This window comes from Zeugodacus cucurbitae, chromosome 6 (genome assembly GCF_028554725.1).
Source record: "Zeugodacus cucurbitae isolate PBARC_wt_2022May chromosome 6, idZeuCucr1.2, whole genome shotgun sequence".
In the NCBI taxonomy this organism is placed as follows: domain Eukaryota; kingdom Metazoa; phylum Arthropoda; class Insecta; order Diptera; family Tephritidae; genus Zeugodacus; species Zeugodacus cucurbitae.
Window position 1 is genome coordinate 30,727,573 of NC_071671.1, and position 19,078 is coordinate 30,746,650.

The following is a 19,078-nucleotide window of genomic DNA, read 5'->3' on the forward strand; positions in this document are numbered from 1 at the left end:
AGCGGGGGCCGATAGATTACCGGCAGAACTATTCAAATACGGCGGCGAAGAACTGATAAGGTGCATGCATCAGCTTCTTTGCAGAATATGGTCGGAAGAAAGCATGCCTGACGATTGGAATCTCAGTGTGCTCTGCCCAATCCATAAAGAGGGAGATCCCACAATCTGCGCCAATTACCGTGGGATCAGCCTCCTAAATATCGCATACAAGGTTCTATCGAGCGTACTGTGTGAAAGACTAAAGCCCACCGTCAACGAACTGATTGGACCTTATCAGTGTGGCTTTAGACCTGGAAAATCGACAACTGACCAGATATTCACCATGCGCCAAATCTTGGAGAAGACCCGTGAAAAGAGGATCGATACACACCACCTTTTTGTCGATTTTAAAGCTGCTTTCGACAGCACGAAAAGGAGCTGCCTTTATGCCGCGATGTCTGAATTTGGTATCCCCGTAAAACTAATACGGCTGTGTAAGTTGACGTTGAGCAACACCAAAAGCTCCGTCATGATTGGGAAGGACCTCCGAGCCGTTCGATACCAAACGAGGTTTCAGACAAGGTGACTCACTATCGTGCGACTTCTTTAACCTGATGCTGGAAAAAATTATAAGAGCTGCAGAACTAAACCGAGATGGTACAATCTTCTACAAGAGTGTACAGCTCCTGGCGTACGCCGATGATATTGATATCATCGGAAGCAACAACCGCGCCGTTTGTTCTGCTTTTTCCCGCATGGATAAGGAGGCGAAGCGAATGGGTCTGAAGGTGAATGAGGACAAGACGAAATATCTCCACATGTCATCAAACAAACAGTCGGCGCATTCGCGTCTTGGCTCCCACGTCACTGTTGACAGTCATAACTTCGAGGTCGTAGATAATTTCGTATACCTGGGAACCAGCATCAACAACACGAACAATGTCAGCCTCGAAATCCAGCGCAGAATAACTCTTGCCAACAGGTGCTACTTTGGACTGAGTAGGCAATTGAACAGTAAAGTCCTCTCTCGACGAACCAAAATCAAACTCTACAAGTCGCTTATCATTCCCGTCCTGCTTTACGGTGCAGAAGCTTGGACGATGTTAACATCAGATGAGACGACACTAGGAGTTTTCGAGAGGAAAATTTTGCGTAAGATTTATGGTCCTCAGAACATTGGCAACGGCGAATACCGCAGACGATGGAACGATGAGCTGTACGAGTTATACGACGACATTGACATAGATAAGCGAATAAAAAGACAGCGGCTACGCTGGCTAGGTCATGTTGTACGGATGGAAGAAACCACTCCAGCCCTGAAAGTGTTCGATGCAGTACCCGCCGGAGGAAGCCGAGGAAGGGGAAGGCCTCCACTCCGTTGGAGGGACCAGGTGGAGAGCGACCTGGTTACACTTGGGATCTCCAACTGGCGCCGAACTGCGAAGGAGAGGTGGCGCACTTTCGTCGATTCGGCTATAACCGGCTAAACGGTTGCAACGCCAATCACATACATCACATGCCACACCTTATGCAGTATTTGCGGAAAACTATCGATAGTCGGCCAATTCGATGTTTTCGAAATCTTACGTTGAAACCTTAATAGTGTCGATAGCTACGATAGTTTTTTTTTGTGTGTGTGTTTCAGGTGAATTCGATAATAGATGAACAATTCGGTCTAACACATGCAGATGAAATTAACTCATAATTATCTTACCAATGGCAAAGTTTCAGTTACTTTCGGCTGTTTTTATATGCACGTGAATCCATAAATTTTAAGGTGAAGTTGTACGTCCACCAGAGATTCCAATGTTTTTTTTCCAAATTCGTCTATACTATTCCAACGTTTGCAATTTCCAAACCACTAAGCATTGGCTACGACTATTAATGAGTCTCAAAGCCAAACAATGATAATTTGTTACCCTCAAGAATTAACCAAAAATATTGTACTTTCAATGGCGTCACGATTAAATGAAGTTTTTTGTAAATACAGAAAGTCATATCACCAAAAAGTTTAAGTACATATAAACTTTTTGCTTAAAAAACGTTTTTATTTAAACCTCGTGTGAGCATGAACAAAATATACATCAGTATGCATTACTCAAGTGCTACATTACACTACTAGGAATAAGTTGATTTCCTTTTTACACGGAGTTTTTGAACACTTCCCAGTTACCATTACATTATTTTAATTGTATACTTTTTTGCAATAAAATCAAAATTCCATACGTCACAAATCCAATTCTGTTAATAGAATTTAATAAATTTTAAATTAGATTTAAACTAAAAAATACAAATTATAGATTCGAAAGCCAGTGAAAAGGTTGCAACAATTTCAATACGTAAACAAACAAATGAAGCTATATGAAGAAGTAAGAAAAGAAGTACATACATATAATACCAGAAAAGTCTATAACAACAACAACAGTATAAATTCTCATGTAAAGTTAGATCTTTTTACACGTTTTCTATTTTTTGCACGATTGGTCCCAATAGTGAGTTTTATATAAAAATTGGATTTTTTTTGCATGTTTTTTTTTTACACGAGTAATTTACTTTCCCAGTTAACCGTGCAAAAAGGAGATCAACTGTACTAACATAATAGTGCTTACACTACTAGGACAAGTTTTGAGAACGCCTCCTATTGGCAAGAATGAGGGATCCACCGTTGCTGGATCAACAAAAAAGTGTGAAAAGGCCGATCGTGCAAACCTTGGGATTTCCGATGAAATTCAGAAGAGTGAAAATGTTAATGTTTTCAACAAACTGGGCGCAAAAATCAAGGAGCTGGAAAATATGATGTCTGGACAGAGACACATAAATCAAGCAATGCGCGATCTTGTAAGCTGCATAAATAGCTTGTACGACAAATCTGAAAATCCCGAGAATTCATCTAAAAGAGTGATGGTAGGGAAAGCATCGCAGGTTTCCCCTATTTATAAAGATGTGAGCACCCCAAAAAGACTACGGGAGAAAACAGGAGTCCTACCGCCCACAAAAAAGCCAAAAAAGGCTAATGAAAATGTGCAGGCTACTTACAGTGAGGTCACAAAAGCAAGCCGCATAGATACTCCAGGAAGTAAACCCATATGCGATAAATGGATGGAAGTGACAAAAAAAGAAGAAACCAATCGAGAAGAAAATCAAATCTAAGCCAGATGCCATCATATTAACAAAAAAGGATGGTGCGTCGTATGCTGAGATTCTCCGAAAGATAAAAGGGGACAGCGGCCTCGATGAATTAGGTTCTAACGTAACCTACATTCGTAAAACATTAAAAGGAGACCTACTAATTGAATTAAAAAATCGATCAGAAAAGAAAGCTGAGACTTTCCAAAGTGCCCTAGAGGGGTTGATTGGGGAAATGGCCGTAATACAGCCAAAAACCCATAATGTCACAATTATGTGCAAAGACCTCGATGAGATCACGACCCCGGAAGAAATTTGTGATGCACTAAATAAGGAATGCGGATTCACGAACATTGATAAAACAAATGTTAAAAGTATGCGGAAAACCCGAAGCTGTACTCAAATTGCTATCATTTGCCTACGTGCTCAGGATGCGAAGACTGCCCTAAAGCTAGGCAAAGTAAAAATCGGATGGTCAATATGCCGTATCCGCGAATATACACCTATTCCCCGCTGTTTTCGATGTTTTCAGCTGGGTTATATGGCACGCAACTGTAGTAACCCAGCCGACAGGTCCGGCCTTTGTACACGTTGCGGAACCGAAGGACATGTTGCAAAGGTATGCACTAACACCCCGAGCTGCATGCTTTGCAAAGGGGAACATTCAGCCTTGAGCACGACTTGTCCCAAGTATCAGGAGATGTTGAAGTCACTTAAGAAATGAGGATCTTACAGTTAAATTTAAATCACTGCGCTGCAGCACAAGAATTGCTGAAACAAACTGTAGTAGAAAAGAATATTGACGTCGCCATACTAAGTGAGCAATATTCTCAGCGTTCGGAAAGCACCTGGATAACAGACGCGTCTGGCAAGGCAGCAATATGGTCCTGCAAACGACAACCTTTTATGTCCTGTGCCAGAGTATCCCCACATGGTTTCACATGGGCGAATTTATATGGTATATACATCGTAAGCTGCTACGCTCGTCCCAGTGCTTCGATCGCAGAATTCGAGAACTTCCTCCTGGAGTTGACTCTAGAAACTAGGGGCAAATCGCCTATACTAATAGCGGGGGACTTTAATGCATGGTCGACTGCTTGGGGAAGCAGAAGCACAAATCATCGTGGGCGTCTAGTACTAGAATTTCTAAGCCAAACAAACCTGAGTATCATGAATACCGGCACGCAAAATACCTTTCAGAAAGGGAAAAAAGGTTCCATAATTGATCTTATGTTTGCGAATGACGCACTGTGCAGGCGCATTAAATGGAGAGTAGAAGACATATATACAAATAGCGATCACATGGCTATTATGGCAGAAGTCTCGTTACCCGGAGAGACGGAGCACCTCAGTAGGAACAGGTGTAACAAAAGAGGCTGGAAGCAAAAAGAGTTTGATTCTGATCTTTTTGTGACTGCCTGGCGCGCAGCAAATGTTTCCTGCGAAGACGCAGCCCACCTTGTATGCGCAGTTAGAAAAGAACTGGTTGCAGCATGCGGTGCTACTATGCGCCGGACAACACACCACACCAAACGAAGGCCAGTATATTGGTGGAATGAAGAAATAGCCACGATCAGAAAGCTTTGCCACTCATCTAGACGTCGCCTACAGCGCAACCAGGGTGGCGAAAACGAAAACAGTCTCAAAGAGGTATTTAAAAGACATAAGAAACTCCTGAAGACAGCCACTATCAGCAGCAAAAGAAAGTGTTTTGAAGAGCTCTGTGAAGAAGCGAACATAGACCCGTGGGGATCAGCGTACAAAATTTGTATGTCAAAATTTAAGAATAAGTCGCAGCCAACTAGAAGCGCATCGTTTATGAGGAAAATCGTCGAAGTATTATTTCCGGTGCATGAACCGATCTCCTATGCTGAACAACGAAAATGTGCTACTGGGTCACCTCTCTTTGTCTCAGAAAACATATAAAAAAAAATCAAAACCAACAAAGCGCCTGGAATAGATGGTATACCCAACATAGCTCTAAAGGAAGCAATAACTGCAAAACCCACCCTATTCGTTGAAATGTACAACGCATGTATAAAAGAAGAGGTATTCCCCGACCCCTGGAAAGTTCAGCGCTTGGTATTACTCCCAAAACCAAAGAAACCACCAGAAGAACCTTCATCGTTTCGACCTCTGTGTATGCTCGACACACTGGGAAAAGTGTACGAAAGCATAATAAGAAACCGCTTGGAGATTGCAATCCAGGAAGCCGGCGGGTTATCAAAAAGACAATACGGCTTCACAAAACGGAGATCCACTATCGACGTACTAAACGAAGTCGTTAATACTGCAAAGGATGCAGTTAGTGGTAAAAGATGGAAAGGTGGAACCAAAAAATATTGCGCTCTCATCACCCTGGATGTGAAGAATGCTTTCAATTCAGCGAAATGGACACATAATCAAAGCTCTACATGAAATGCGCGTCCCTCAATACCTAATAAAAATAATAATGAGTTATTTCGAAAACAGAAGGCTGATATTCGACACTGACGAAGGCACAAAGAGCTACTCTATTTCGAGTGGAGTACCGCAAGGATCGGTCTTAGGCCCCCTCTTATGGAACCTTATGTATGACGGGTTGCTGCGAAGACACCAACCAAAAACTGTGAAATTAATAGCATATGCCGATGACCTCGTAGTGGTAGCAGTGGCAAAGCATCTTGATGACCTACGAAGCAAATGCAATGAATGTATTAATGGTCTACGGCAATGGTTTTCTTCCAAGAGTTTGGAACTAGCAGAGCATAAAACTGAAGTCTTGCTCATAAGCACACGGAAAATTGAAGAAAGAATGACTCTCACTATAGGGGATTGTGAGATTACTTCACAACCACAGTTAAAGTATTTGGGGGTCATACTAGACTCCAGACTTAAATTCAAGGAGCACTTGGCGCATACGGCAAACAAAGCAAATAAAATATACAACGCTCTATCTAGAATGATGGCGAATAGAGGCTGCATCCGATCCAGTCGACGACTTTTAATTGCAAAGGCGATGATTTCCGTAATTTTGTATGCGGCTCCGATATGGACTCAGGCATTAGACATTAAAGCGTACTTTAGACCAATTAACGCAGTACATAGACTGTCGGCAATCCGAGTAATTAGTGCTTTCCGAACCATATCCAGTGATGCTGCTGAAGTTTTAGCCAGCATGCCGTCTATTGACATCCAGGGTGATGAACTAGCTCGGCTGTATAAACTATCAGCACCCCCCTCTGAGACTAAAAAGATAGAAGAGAGAAAAATTAGCATCACAAAGTGGCAGCAACGGTGGGAAACCTCAGCCAAAGGACGGTGGACCCATAGACTAATACCGGACATCAATTCGTGGATACATAGGTAACATGGGGACCTGGATTTCCACCTGACCCAAATATTAAGTGGTCACGAGTGCTTCAGAAGCTACCTGTACAAATTCCGTTGCGACGTTAGTCCGTATTGTCCAATATGTGCAGAATCTGTAGAAGACTCTGAACATGTATTTTTTCATTGTCCACGCTTTTCTAACATAAGAAAAAAGGTGGAAACAACCTTAGGTGGTAGCTTAACGGTGGAAAATTTGACTGCACTTATGTGTCAGTCCTCCGAAAAATGGAAAGCTGTTAGCGAAGCGGCAGCTTTAATCATGACAGAACTGAGACATATTCAACAGATTAGGCATCAGTCAGTCCGCGCTATAGAGGAGACTTAAAAGTCTTGTCACTCCCACGAAGTAATACCTTATCCGGTGGTCCCGTGGGAGGGTCCTGTGTTGGGAGTAGGTTAGGTTTAGCGGATTAAAGTTCCGCACTCAGGCTTTCGATGCTTCCCTACTATAAAAAAACTATCAAAAAAAAAACTAGGACAATAATAGTGGACGTTATGTTGAAAATATCGGTGCAATTGTATTTTCTCATTCAAAAAAACCTAGTGGGGTTGCACTCCGGGAGTGCAGGCAGAAGTGAAAACTTGAAACGCTAGCGCCAAACAAAACATCTGCAAAGTTTATGTTGAAATCTCCACTCAAAATCATAGGATAACGATCAAATCTTCTATTAATTTTCATCATAAATAGTGCGGAAGCAGATTTAGAATAAATGAATAAATTGAATATAGTTAATTTTCCTAATTTCCCAAAACTTCGAGATTTTCTGTAATTTTGTAAAAATTTATCAACTTCAAACTTTAAATGCAGCGCCTTTTTAAACGCTAGCGCCAAACTTGTATTCTTGTAATGTAACTGTTGGTAAAACAGGAAGTTGTTTCCCTAGCCGAAGAAAGAGACAGCTGATATATACCTATGCGTATACTAATAGTATTGTACACTATTGTAAACATATACAGCCTTGGCCAAAAGTATTAGGCACCACATTAAAATACAAGTATTCTCAAATGTGGCTATCAAAGTTACCACTTCTTTTTGTAAATGTATTACATAGGTGTTTAACTGTTGATTAAAATTTAAATTTAACTGTTGATTGATTATTAAAAAAAAATTAAGCTAAAACTAAAAATTGTCATTTTTAAGAAATTCATAAAATATTTTATAAATTTTTTTTTATTTTTTTTTTTAATGTTATTATCACTAATTCATTGTATTTTCACTGTTTTACTAATAAAACTTCATTATTCCACTTGTTAAAACAAAAAATTCAGTAATTAGTGGGGTGCCTAATACTTTTGGCCAAGGCTGTATGTACCCCACGTGTTTCTCATTTTTTAGATAATTTTATTTAATAACGTGTTGCAGTTCTTTATGTACGTATAATGTACGTAACAAAATTTGCCTAATAAAATAACAATTTACTTACGTGATGATGAGCAGCAGTTGGAATAATGTATACAAAATATAGCAAAACTATAGTATACAAAAGCACTACAACAATGTTTTTATTAGTTCTATTAACACTGTAGATTTGTTTGTTTTTTTAACACAATACCATAGCAACGACAAAAGTCAAATGAAACATTTAAATAAATAAATTTTCCGTTTAATATTCATTTATAAAATAAATATAAAAAAATCTCAATCTCGTGTGTCGCGAGGACACGAACGAATGCCCATGCAAAGTCCACTTTCACACAGGCAACTTCTGTTGCTAATTCTCGTGCGATTCTTGTTCGACAACTCTGTTCGTGTTTTTCTGTCATTCTCTTTCATATAATTTTCTCAACCTCTTGTACGCATCGTTTCCAAGCAAAAAAATATATTTCATTAACTAATTTTTATCGTTATTCTCAATTTCCTAGCACATTTTAATTATATTATGCATATTTCTATATGTATTTGCAAATTACATTCAAAATTAAATGATTAAATTCAAATTTTCAAATATATTGTAAACATTAATTTTAAAATGTGTGCAAATGCAACACTGTTACGTAGCAGCGAACTATTATGAATAAGAACACAAAGCGTGTTGCCTGAACACAGCAGACTCGGCGCGATTCTCCTCTCCTCGTCGCCCCCTCTCCTATAAAACTAAGAATTGCCGCGACAAAAATTGCCCGTGTGAAAGGGGTCAAAGACTGCGTATAGCATGCAGCGCTCTCGCATACCTATACACTCTGAGAATACATCAGTGGTCGGCACGAGAGGAATTGTGACTGTATAGGTGAGCACGAAATAATGAATACCCAGTGAGAACTCTGTAGCCTAACATTTTAAGAATGTTTTTCATTTTTTCATAAAACATGAATTTTTATGCTCATTTATTCATTTTAGTTATTTTATTATTTAAACCAATATATTAGAACAAAAAGCATTAACTTTTCTGTCTTTAAATAGCTTAAAACCATAAATATAATACATAACATAAAACGACATTCATAAAAGTAGGCATTTCGCGCAGGGCACTTATGCAAAGTGCCATAGCAATGCGCGATGTTATTCGTTGCTGGTTCGACAACGACTAAATCAGTGTTCGGCAAACTTATACAATCAAACAATTTATTTTGTGAGAGTGTATGCGTGTTGAGAGCTACTCAACTGACCAAGTGTATGTTCTACAGGTCCCGAACTTTCTTAGAACTAGTGAAATTAATCGTTTTTATAGTGTACGTTAGTTATACACATACAACCAATTGTTAATACTGCTTAGAAATGTGTATGAAAATTTTTGAAAAAAAAAAAATCGGTAGTACTACCTCGAATTAAGAACACAATTATTAATTATTATTAACATTTTAAATGGCGAATGAAGTTGGGAAATTAATAGTTGTGTTTTTATGAACTGACTTGCAAAAATAATAAAAGAAATTAATAATCAAAATAGAAATAAAATAATATATAAAAACATTGTATTTTGTGTTGATACATGCATGCGTACAATCCCACCATACGTCTTGCTCGCTGTAAAGCATTGTATCATTGTATAGAGAAGTAGAGAAACTCCAAAAACCCACCTCCAGAAACTACTTTTGACATTTAAGCCAATATGACGGCCTATGTTGAGCTAATTCATATTCCCCAAAAAGGGTTTCACATAATAAAAAAATTGTGTATTATTGTTTATTACCATTCGAATTTTTGGTAGTATTATGATGTTATTTAGTATTACGAAATTAAAATATATTAATTCTGATAAGGATGAATACGCAACATAATTATTTCAATATATTTTATTTAATTGAAACAAGAAGATTTATTTTACTATAAGTGGGTTTCTCGAAATAGCATTGTAATGCGATATGGTAAGAAAAGTTGGCAGTAATTTAAATAGTATTTTAATTTAATTATTTTGAAGTATTTATAGACAAAATTGGGAATGGAAAATACAATTTATACATAAGTAAATATGCATGTGTATATTTTTATTGTAAATACAAACCGATTTTATGCACTTTAATCAATGAATAAACATGGGAGAGATCAAGCAGTTATTAAAATAACACTTCTTATAACAATGATATAAATTTGTTACATTATCTACTTTATGTATTTGTCTATATTTAGACAATACATTATATGAACACATTTTTTTCTTTTAAATATTAATTGTATGTCATGTATGGCCACTTTATGGCAGCAGACCTATATACGAAGTTAAGGTTTTGTGTAAAAATTATTTTCCTAGTTACTGCATTCAAATATAGAAATATTTGTCCCTTTTAAACAGCTAACGCTAAATCATATAAATCAAAAAAATTTACACTGTATTTTCAAATGAGTACAATACATTATATATTACCTGTATTAAATTAAATTCTGTTCATTGTGCCCTTTTTCACAATTAATACGTAGTTTCTTCCTTTTTATAACCTGTTCGTTTTATTCTTTTGGCACCCTATTCCAATAAAGCTTTAATTATGAAAAGCAAAAACAACAACTAGAGAAACTGTCAAATAACTTGCATGGTTGCTCAATTCTTGCTACCATATTTCTGTGGTGAATAATTATGCCACCACATTCGATAAAATGAAGCCCAAATAAATGTTTTCATTATTCTTAAATTTGGAAGTAGAACGAGATATTGTAACAATTTGTGAAAAAAGGAACTCATTTTTTATCGAAAAAGCATTAAATGCTTTCAAATAATCAATATTTTTGGTGCAACTTTTCAATAAATTTCGCAAAAATTCTACAATGCAACCATTTTCCGGTAAAAAGTCAGCCATCTTGGATGCCCAAAGAAAGTCACCCCGGGGGACCACTTGACAGTTCTCCATGAACCTCTCTCAGCTGTGGATTGTTTACGATTTATCAGCTGATATTTTCTCTACTTCTCTATACAATGCTGTGAAGTCAGCAAGCAACTGACCTCTCTTCTATGGTGTAATAATGATTGCAAGTACGTGTGTGACTTGAGTCGGCACAGTTGTGGTATGGAGTGCCGACCACTGGTATACATATAGGCAAGAATGATAGAAGACAAGATTACGACAGGCGTTTACAGTTAGCTTTTTTGGGTTTTGAGTTCCTGTTGAGTGACAACTTTCACGACCCCGAACACGCGAGCAAAACAAAATTGTACGGTGGTACAAAACAATAAAACCAAAAGAAAGAGCTGAAGTCAAGGCTAGTGCTTAATTATTATTTCAAATTCTAAGTGAAAAATGTGAGTGACAACTTTCACGACCCCGAACACGCGAGCAAAACAAAATTGTACGGTGGTACAAAACAATAAAACCAAAAGAAAGAGCTGAAGTCAAGGCTAATGCTTAATTATTATTTCAAATTCTAAGTGAAAAATGTATTAACTTGAAAAAGAAGTCCGCAATGGCGGAATTAAACAACAATAGTACAAAAAAGTCGTCTATAAAGAATTTTTTTTCACTTTTCCAACCAACAAAAAAGTTGGCAAAATGGCGAACTTTTTGTAACAAAACATATAATTTTAATTATAAATATGCATGATTATATTGGATCATTTTATAAATGAAGATTTTAAGAATCACGTTCATTGTGATATTTTATCTGCACATTATTCAATTTGGTTCACTATGTTTCACATTTCCGTTTTCCATTTGACAATTATTCTGTTGCCTATTCCCATTCGTGGGTCGTGAACGCTGCAGTCTGTCGTAACCTTGTCTTCTATCATTCTTGGATATAGGTATGTAATCTCGTCTGTCACGAGAGCACGAACGAATGACCATATAGCATATGAAACCACATGTAAATTTTCTCGGATAATTGGACTCGGTTAATTGATTTTCCCGCTTAGTTGGTTCAAACTATATGCCATTAAAACTATTCCTTTTAAATTTCCCCGGTTAATTCCACCAAATAATATTGTTGAAAAAACTAATCTTCTAATCAACACTGTATAATTTTTCAATAATAAATTTGAATAACAAATATATATATGTACATATGTACATAAATAGATTCATAGATCCTTATGTATGTATTAGAGCTCTTGGTATTCGACAAATTGATTAACCGAATTAACCGAATTGGGCATTATTCGAATAATAATATTCGGTTTGCACTATTCGGATAATCGTCACTCATCGACTATTCGATTAACCGCTCATTTTCGACTATTCGGTTAACCGTTCGTTGTCGACTATTCGAATAGTGCAAGTTTATTATTTTTTTATTTTTTTAAACAAAGTGAAACATTAAAACTAACGATTAACTTGCATTAAAATACAAAAAATAGCAATAATTTCACGGGAACTATTAACTAATGACAAAATAGTTTTTAACCATTTTAACTGGACGAATATATTAAATCAGTATTTTTCATAAAACGTCTATTTTGATATAAGAATGTTAAAAGATTAACATTTGTTGGTTGCAAGCAGCTTCTACGTGGTGTCACAATGTTTCTAGCAATGGAAAACGTCCTCTATGATTTTGATAAAGTGGCTGGAATGCGAAAACTTTAAAAAATCAAAGGCTGTTTGATTTCAAACAGTTTTCTTTTATTCGAATAGTGACAGTATAAATATTCGAATAGTCGTTCTACTGCGGTCGTAACATTGCGATTAATCGAATAGTACTAACCGGTTAATAGTCGTACGAATTTAAGAGCCCTAGTATGTATGTAAGTACAAAAAAATTGTTATTGCATTTTCTCCTATGATGGTAAAACATATTCAAATATTTGAAAAACTTTAAGTGCACATACATATCAAAACAAGTATGCAGTCTCCTTTAAGGGGTTAGGTGGGTTTAAGAGGTTGAAAACATGAGTATATTTACATTTTTTTTTTTGAAGTATACGATCATATATTTCATTCAGCATATTAAAGATACATATTTAAACAGTATTTTGTGAAATTAATATTTACAAATTCCGAAAGCTTAGACGTTGTTACCTCATCTTTCATGAAGTGTCCAAAAATGGTTCTTGCCGTGGACATCATAACTCATTATTGGAAGATTAAAAACTTAATTCTTGTTAGATTTTGAACAAAAAAACTAACTTTTGTGGTCAAATTTTCGCCATATACTGACTCGAAAAATAGTTGTAATAAAGATGTGTGGAAATTTTTCAACAAAATCGCTTCATAACTTTTCAAGAAATCGTGTCCACTGACTTCAAAATTAGAGTTTTGAGATAAATCCGTTTAAAGTTTTACATTCTTGAAATTTTAATCATATCGATTTCATACTTTTAGATAATATTTAATATTGTACAATTTAATAAGAATTCAGATTCTTGAATTGTTTTTAAATAAAAGTTTCACATTTATAATTTAAACATGCCGAATAAAATGTTTTAGAGAAACATTATCTGACTCTTTAATTGAATCCAGTATTATTTTAATTCCATTTTCGCTCTATTTTTTATTAGGCCTTTCTCTTTTTTGCCTTTTTTACAGCTGACAATTTGCAAACCAGTGTTTCACACAATACATTTGTGCTTTAGTGTTGCTTATTTGCAAGGGTGTAGTAGGTGCATCCTTAGACATTTTGTTAGTTTAAAAGCAAAAATATGCTCGCTATTTTGCAATTACAAAAATGCAAGACCATTTGCACAAGATTCTGAATTACCCTTCTATATTTCAAATGTACGAAGCGATGCAAATACTAGTAAAACAAGTAAGGAAGAGCTAAGTTCGGGTGTAACCGAACATTTTATACTCTCGCAATTTATTTATTTAACTTAATTAATATTATATAATACACAATTTGACCCACATATTCGTCATATATATTATATAAAGTCCATTGAAAATTGGAAACCATAATATTAGGTTAGAAGCACCGAGGTCCTCGTGTTCGATATATGGGGCCTTGAAAACATATGGTCCGATTTTGGCGATTTTTAGAATGGGGCTGCCACACTATAAACGTAGTATTTGTGCAAAGTTCTGCCCCGATATCTTCACTAGTACTTACTTTATATGTTGTAAAGTAAACAATGCAGATCGTCTTCAAAGTTCTGGTATATAGGAAGTAGGCGTGGTTGTGAAGCGATTTGGCCAATTTTCACAACATATTATTGGGAGGTAAGGAAACTATTACAAACCAAGTTTCATTGAAATCGGTCGAGTAGTTCCTGAGATTTGGTTTTTGAACCATAAGTGGGCGACGCCACGCCCATTTTCCATTTTGTAAAAAAATCTGAGTGCAGCTTCCATCAGCCATTTCTTATGTGAAATTTAGTGTTTCTGACGTTTTCCGTTAGTGAGTTAACCCACTTTTAGTAATTTTCAACCTAACCTTTGTATGGGAGGTGGGCGTGGTTATTATCCGATTTCAACTATTTTCATGGTGTGTGGTGGGGTACGTAAGAGAATCGACTGCAGAAAGTTTGGTTTATATAGCTTCATTGGTTTGCGAGATATATACAAATAACCGATTTGAGGGCGGGGCCACGCCCACTTCCCCAAAAAAATTACATCCAAATATGCCCCTTCCTAGTGCAATCATTTATTCCAAATTTTACTGTTATAACTTTATTTATGGCGTAGTTATGACACGTGGCGTGTTTTTGGTTTTCGCCATTTTGTGGGCGTGGCAGTGGACCCTCTTATGGTCCCAAGGAACATGTGTTCCAAGTTTCATTAAGATATCTCAATTTTTACTCAAGTTATCGCTTGCACGGACGGACGGACAGACATCCGGATTTCAACTCCACTCGTCCGTTAACTGTACAAGCAACCGTTAACTGTGCAACAGGTGAATCCCAATATAAGTTACTTTATTCGCTTGCGGTACTAGTTAATTATTAATTTAAACGTCCCAACACATTTTTGGTCGCAGTGAAAATGTAACTACCTTGCTCTTTTTTCATTTATATATGTATGTCAGTTGCCTAGTCATTCCTCAACAAAAGTTAGCTGTTCCTCTAATACAATTAATGGGGCATTTATTACGGCTGTGCCATCCGAAAAAGTGTATGTCAATACATTGTTGGACCTAACACACTACTCTGCGGTACAGCCCTTATCGGTCGTTCATCAGGTTTGAAAAATTCTACTTAACAGTAAATATTATATTTTTGAAATAGGGCCCTAGGTCTATGCAATTCGAAAGGAAACATTTTTTACCTAATATTATAAAGAGGAAATGTTTGTTTTTTTGTTTGTTTGTGTCGAATAGGCTCCGAAACTACTGAACCGATTTAAAAAATTCTTTCACCGTTGGAAAGCTATACTATCCCTGAGTGACATAGGCTATATTTAGTTTAAAAAAAAAATTGGGTTCCTTACCAAAACTCCGATAATGTAAAAAAAATACCAAAAAATTTTCTTTAATCGCGAATGCTGCGAAAACGATTGAAGATATAACAAAAAATCATACCTCTAACTATTATAGTTTTGTCACAATAAGCGATTTTATATAAAAAAATTAATTAAAATACCACTACAGTGAAACTTCGATAACTCGTATTTGCAAGGGACCACAATTTAAATACGAGTTAAGGAGTTTTTCAAGTTATCAAGTTATACAACTTATAGAGGCAACATACAGAATATACGAATTATAGAGTTTTTTTATTTATTTTTTCAATTTTACATAAAAAACAAGAAATGATTGTACATATTTAAATTTTAAAGTACATATGTTATTCAATCAATATATGTATGTATGTATTTTGAAAAATTGTACAAAAAAATTAAGAAAAGTGTTCATTTTAAAAGAAATCCGTATTATGTTTTTGACGGACATTATTTTGGCGTATTTTATCTATGGCATTATCAATGTTTACAATGGCATTAAAAATAGTGTCTTCAACATTTAATGCCATAAAAAAAATACGCAAATTTTCAATTGAAGCTTTCGCAACCTTTGTGGAAACTGAGGGAATTTCAAATGTTTCATCGTTTTCATCGTCGATGTTTTCGAAATCCAGAATTTCATCATCATTGAGGCTTCCAGTAATCACCAACTCATCATCAACATGAATGTATTCATCAAAGTTTACACGTGTTTCTGCATTTTGTGGAACACGAGCCCACTCTGCTATGTGAAGTACATCTTCCCTGATTACGACTACATTTTGATCCTTAACAAAACCGCAAGCTCGAAAACAGTTTTTAATAGTCGATTTACTGATATTTGACCAGGCTTTATGAGCAATATTCATTGCATCATAAATCGAAATGGAATAATCCTTTTTTTCCTCGATGCTTTCAAGCAGTTTAACAACTGCTTTACGGTACAATGTTTTGAAACTTTTGATTATGTCTTTGTCGAGTAGTTGTAAAACTGAAGTGGTGTTAGGTGGGAGAAATTCAGTCTGCACATTGGTCAAAGGTTCCATTGCAGTGTGGGCGGTGCAATTATCAATAAATAATAAAATCTTTCTATTTTGTTTTATCATTTGTTGGTTCACCAATTGTAGCCATTCAAGAAATAAATTACGTGTCATCCATGACTTTGAATTTACACGATAAACATAGGGAACGTCTTGATGTTTTTAAAGCATCTGGGTTTCATGGATTTACCAATCACTAATGGTTTAAATTTTTCTGACTCATCCATATTTGCAGCAAGCAACAGAGTAAGACGATCCTTGCTCAATTTGCCACCATGACAACTTTGGCCTTTTAAAGACAAAGTGCGATCAGGAAGACACTTGTAAAAAAGACCCGTTTCATCCGCGTTGAAAATATTCTTGGGCTCATAATTCTCTATTAACTTTTGAATGTTTTCTCTCCATTGAACGCACACTTCATCATCAACGGCCGCGCTTTCACCGCAAACTTTTTTGAAACTTACATTATTTCTCTTCTTGAAATTGTCCAACCAGCCTTTACTTGCGTTGAATTGTGTTAAGCCCAATTTTGCGGCATACACCTTTGCTTTTTCTTTTAGTAAATGTCCTCCAACTGGAATAGTATTAGATTCTCGGCATTGCAAAAACCAAGTGAGTACTCTCTTTTCTAATTCCGGGTATTCTGGGTATTCTGGTGTTTGAGGGCAAACCCAAATACAGATCACTTTTTTTCAAAATTGATGTGATAGTAGATGGCGCAATACCGAACCTTTCTTTCTACTTGTTTTTCACCATTTTTTACGGCAAGAATAATTTTTTTTTTTTTTTTTAATTGGCAATATTTTGTACTTACGAGAACTTGACATCTTGCGTCCTAATTGATACTAATCTACGCTAGTTGTAGAAAACAAAGCAAAACTTATGAATAAGCGTAACTGTAAAATAATAACGGTTAAAAAACGTACTATGTTTTCGTCACGTACGGTTTTTTGTGAAAAAAATACGAGTTGTAGAGGCTTTTGACGAAAAAATACGAGTTGTAGAGGCTTTTGATATACATTTTTCAATTTTTGTCTCAAGAAAAATACGAGTTATCAAAGGGATCGAAATACATGAAATACAAGAAATACTATGAAATATCAAGGTTTTTCGCTTATCGAGGTTACGACTTATCGAAGTTTCACTGTACTTGAAAAGGCTCTTTATTTATACCTTAGTATTAATCCTTATCGAAATAAATGATTTATTATTTAAGATCGCTTCAAAACCTTTATATAACTTTTTGAATTATTAGATTCTGACATACCATTCAAAAGATATCACGAGTTAAAAATTTTGAAATTTTTGAATGGTCGCTTGATAATAATATGATATAAAAATGAATTGCTGTTCATTTGTGCCGCAAAAAAACGAGAACGGCCAAACCGATCTGGCTAATTTTAGTCTTGAAATATTCGTGGAAGGCCAGAAAAAGATTGGAAAGTGAGTAAATATGAAAAAATTTCGAGGAAGATAATAATAAGAGAATTTTATTCGAGTTGACAAGAAAAATATAAAAGAGAAAGCAAAAAATTATAATTTGAAGGTTGTCATTGTTGCTTTGTTAAAATATTTTTGTTATTGTTCAATTGTATAAGGTTGTGTCGATAGCCCAAAACAATTTGTAACAAATAAGGAAAGGCTAAGTTCGGGTCCAACCGAACATTTTATACTCTCACAATTTATTGATGTAATTTTATTATGATAACACACAATTTTACCTATATATTCGACATAAAGTCCAATAGAAAATCATCATATATAGTATATGAGGGCTGATGTAATTCCAGAACCAATTTCACTCATTTTCACCACCAAGGTTAACGGGAATAGGGGCAACTTGGCACCTGTTAGTAGGCAAACATACGGCACATTCGGCCTTGAAATTACTCCTAAATTGCAAATGAACGAAACACCAGTCAGCAAAATCGTCAAAAATAGCGCTTTAACGAAAATTTTCCAAATATTCAAGAAGTCGTTGGAGGTACTGCACAGGACTTTAAAAGATCTTGATTGTCGATGAACGTTTTTGGTGGAGCCAGGATTCTGTTAGTTGGTGATTTACGCCAGACTCTTCCAATTATTCCTGGATCAACTGTTACTGACGGGCTAATCGCATGCCTAAAATCATTTAATTTGTGGCGACACATAAAGAATCGCCAATTAACAACTAACATATAAGTGTTTTTGCAACAATACTAAATTGCGATTGTAGAAATAGTTGGCAGTTGACACCTCTATGGATTAATAGCATTTCCAACAGACTTCTTTCACTTTATTGACTCGAAAGAGAAGTTTTCCTGGCATGAAACCTCAATATGATAACCATAAATGACTGATTGAATGACCTATATTGGTGGTAAAAAAAAATATCGATGATCTTAATGCGACAATTTAGAATTTCGGTCCAAGAGAGTTGACACAGCTACTAACCAGGATGACGTAGTCAATTATCCCAAACTATTTAAAATTGCCTGTACTTTGCAATTAAAAGTAGTGTGAGTTGTAATCATGCTGTGTAACATAAATCAACCTCGAGTAATCAATATCGTCGCCGAAGCCAAGATTGGACCAACTTAATTTAATGTATACCTTAGCCACACTTTATCGAACGCATGAAAAATCTAGAAAAATAGCTGAACAGTACTCGCTGTGAGCGAAAGCTTTCCTGATTTCGTTAGTGATTCTATTTACTTGTTCTATAGTGCCATATTTTTCACGAAACCTGAAATGGAGAGTTGGTATTATATTAAAAGAAGGAAACAAATTTAATAGTAACACTTTTTCAAATGTTTATCCTGGTAAGAGACTTATTGGTTTGAAGGAAG

General features: G+C 35.8%; 1 protein-coding gene across 11 annotated transcripts in view; it reads right to left on the bottom strand.

The window, feature by feature from the left end:
* The window catches only part of LOC105219329 (synaptic vesicle 2-related protein), a 469,576-nt gene that overhangs the window by 320,262 nt on the left and 130,236 nt on the right, over nt 1–19,078 (bottom strand). The gene's annotated exons all lie outside the window — the stretch shown is intronic.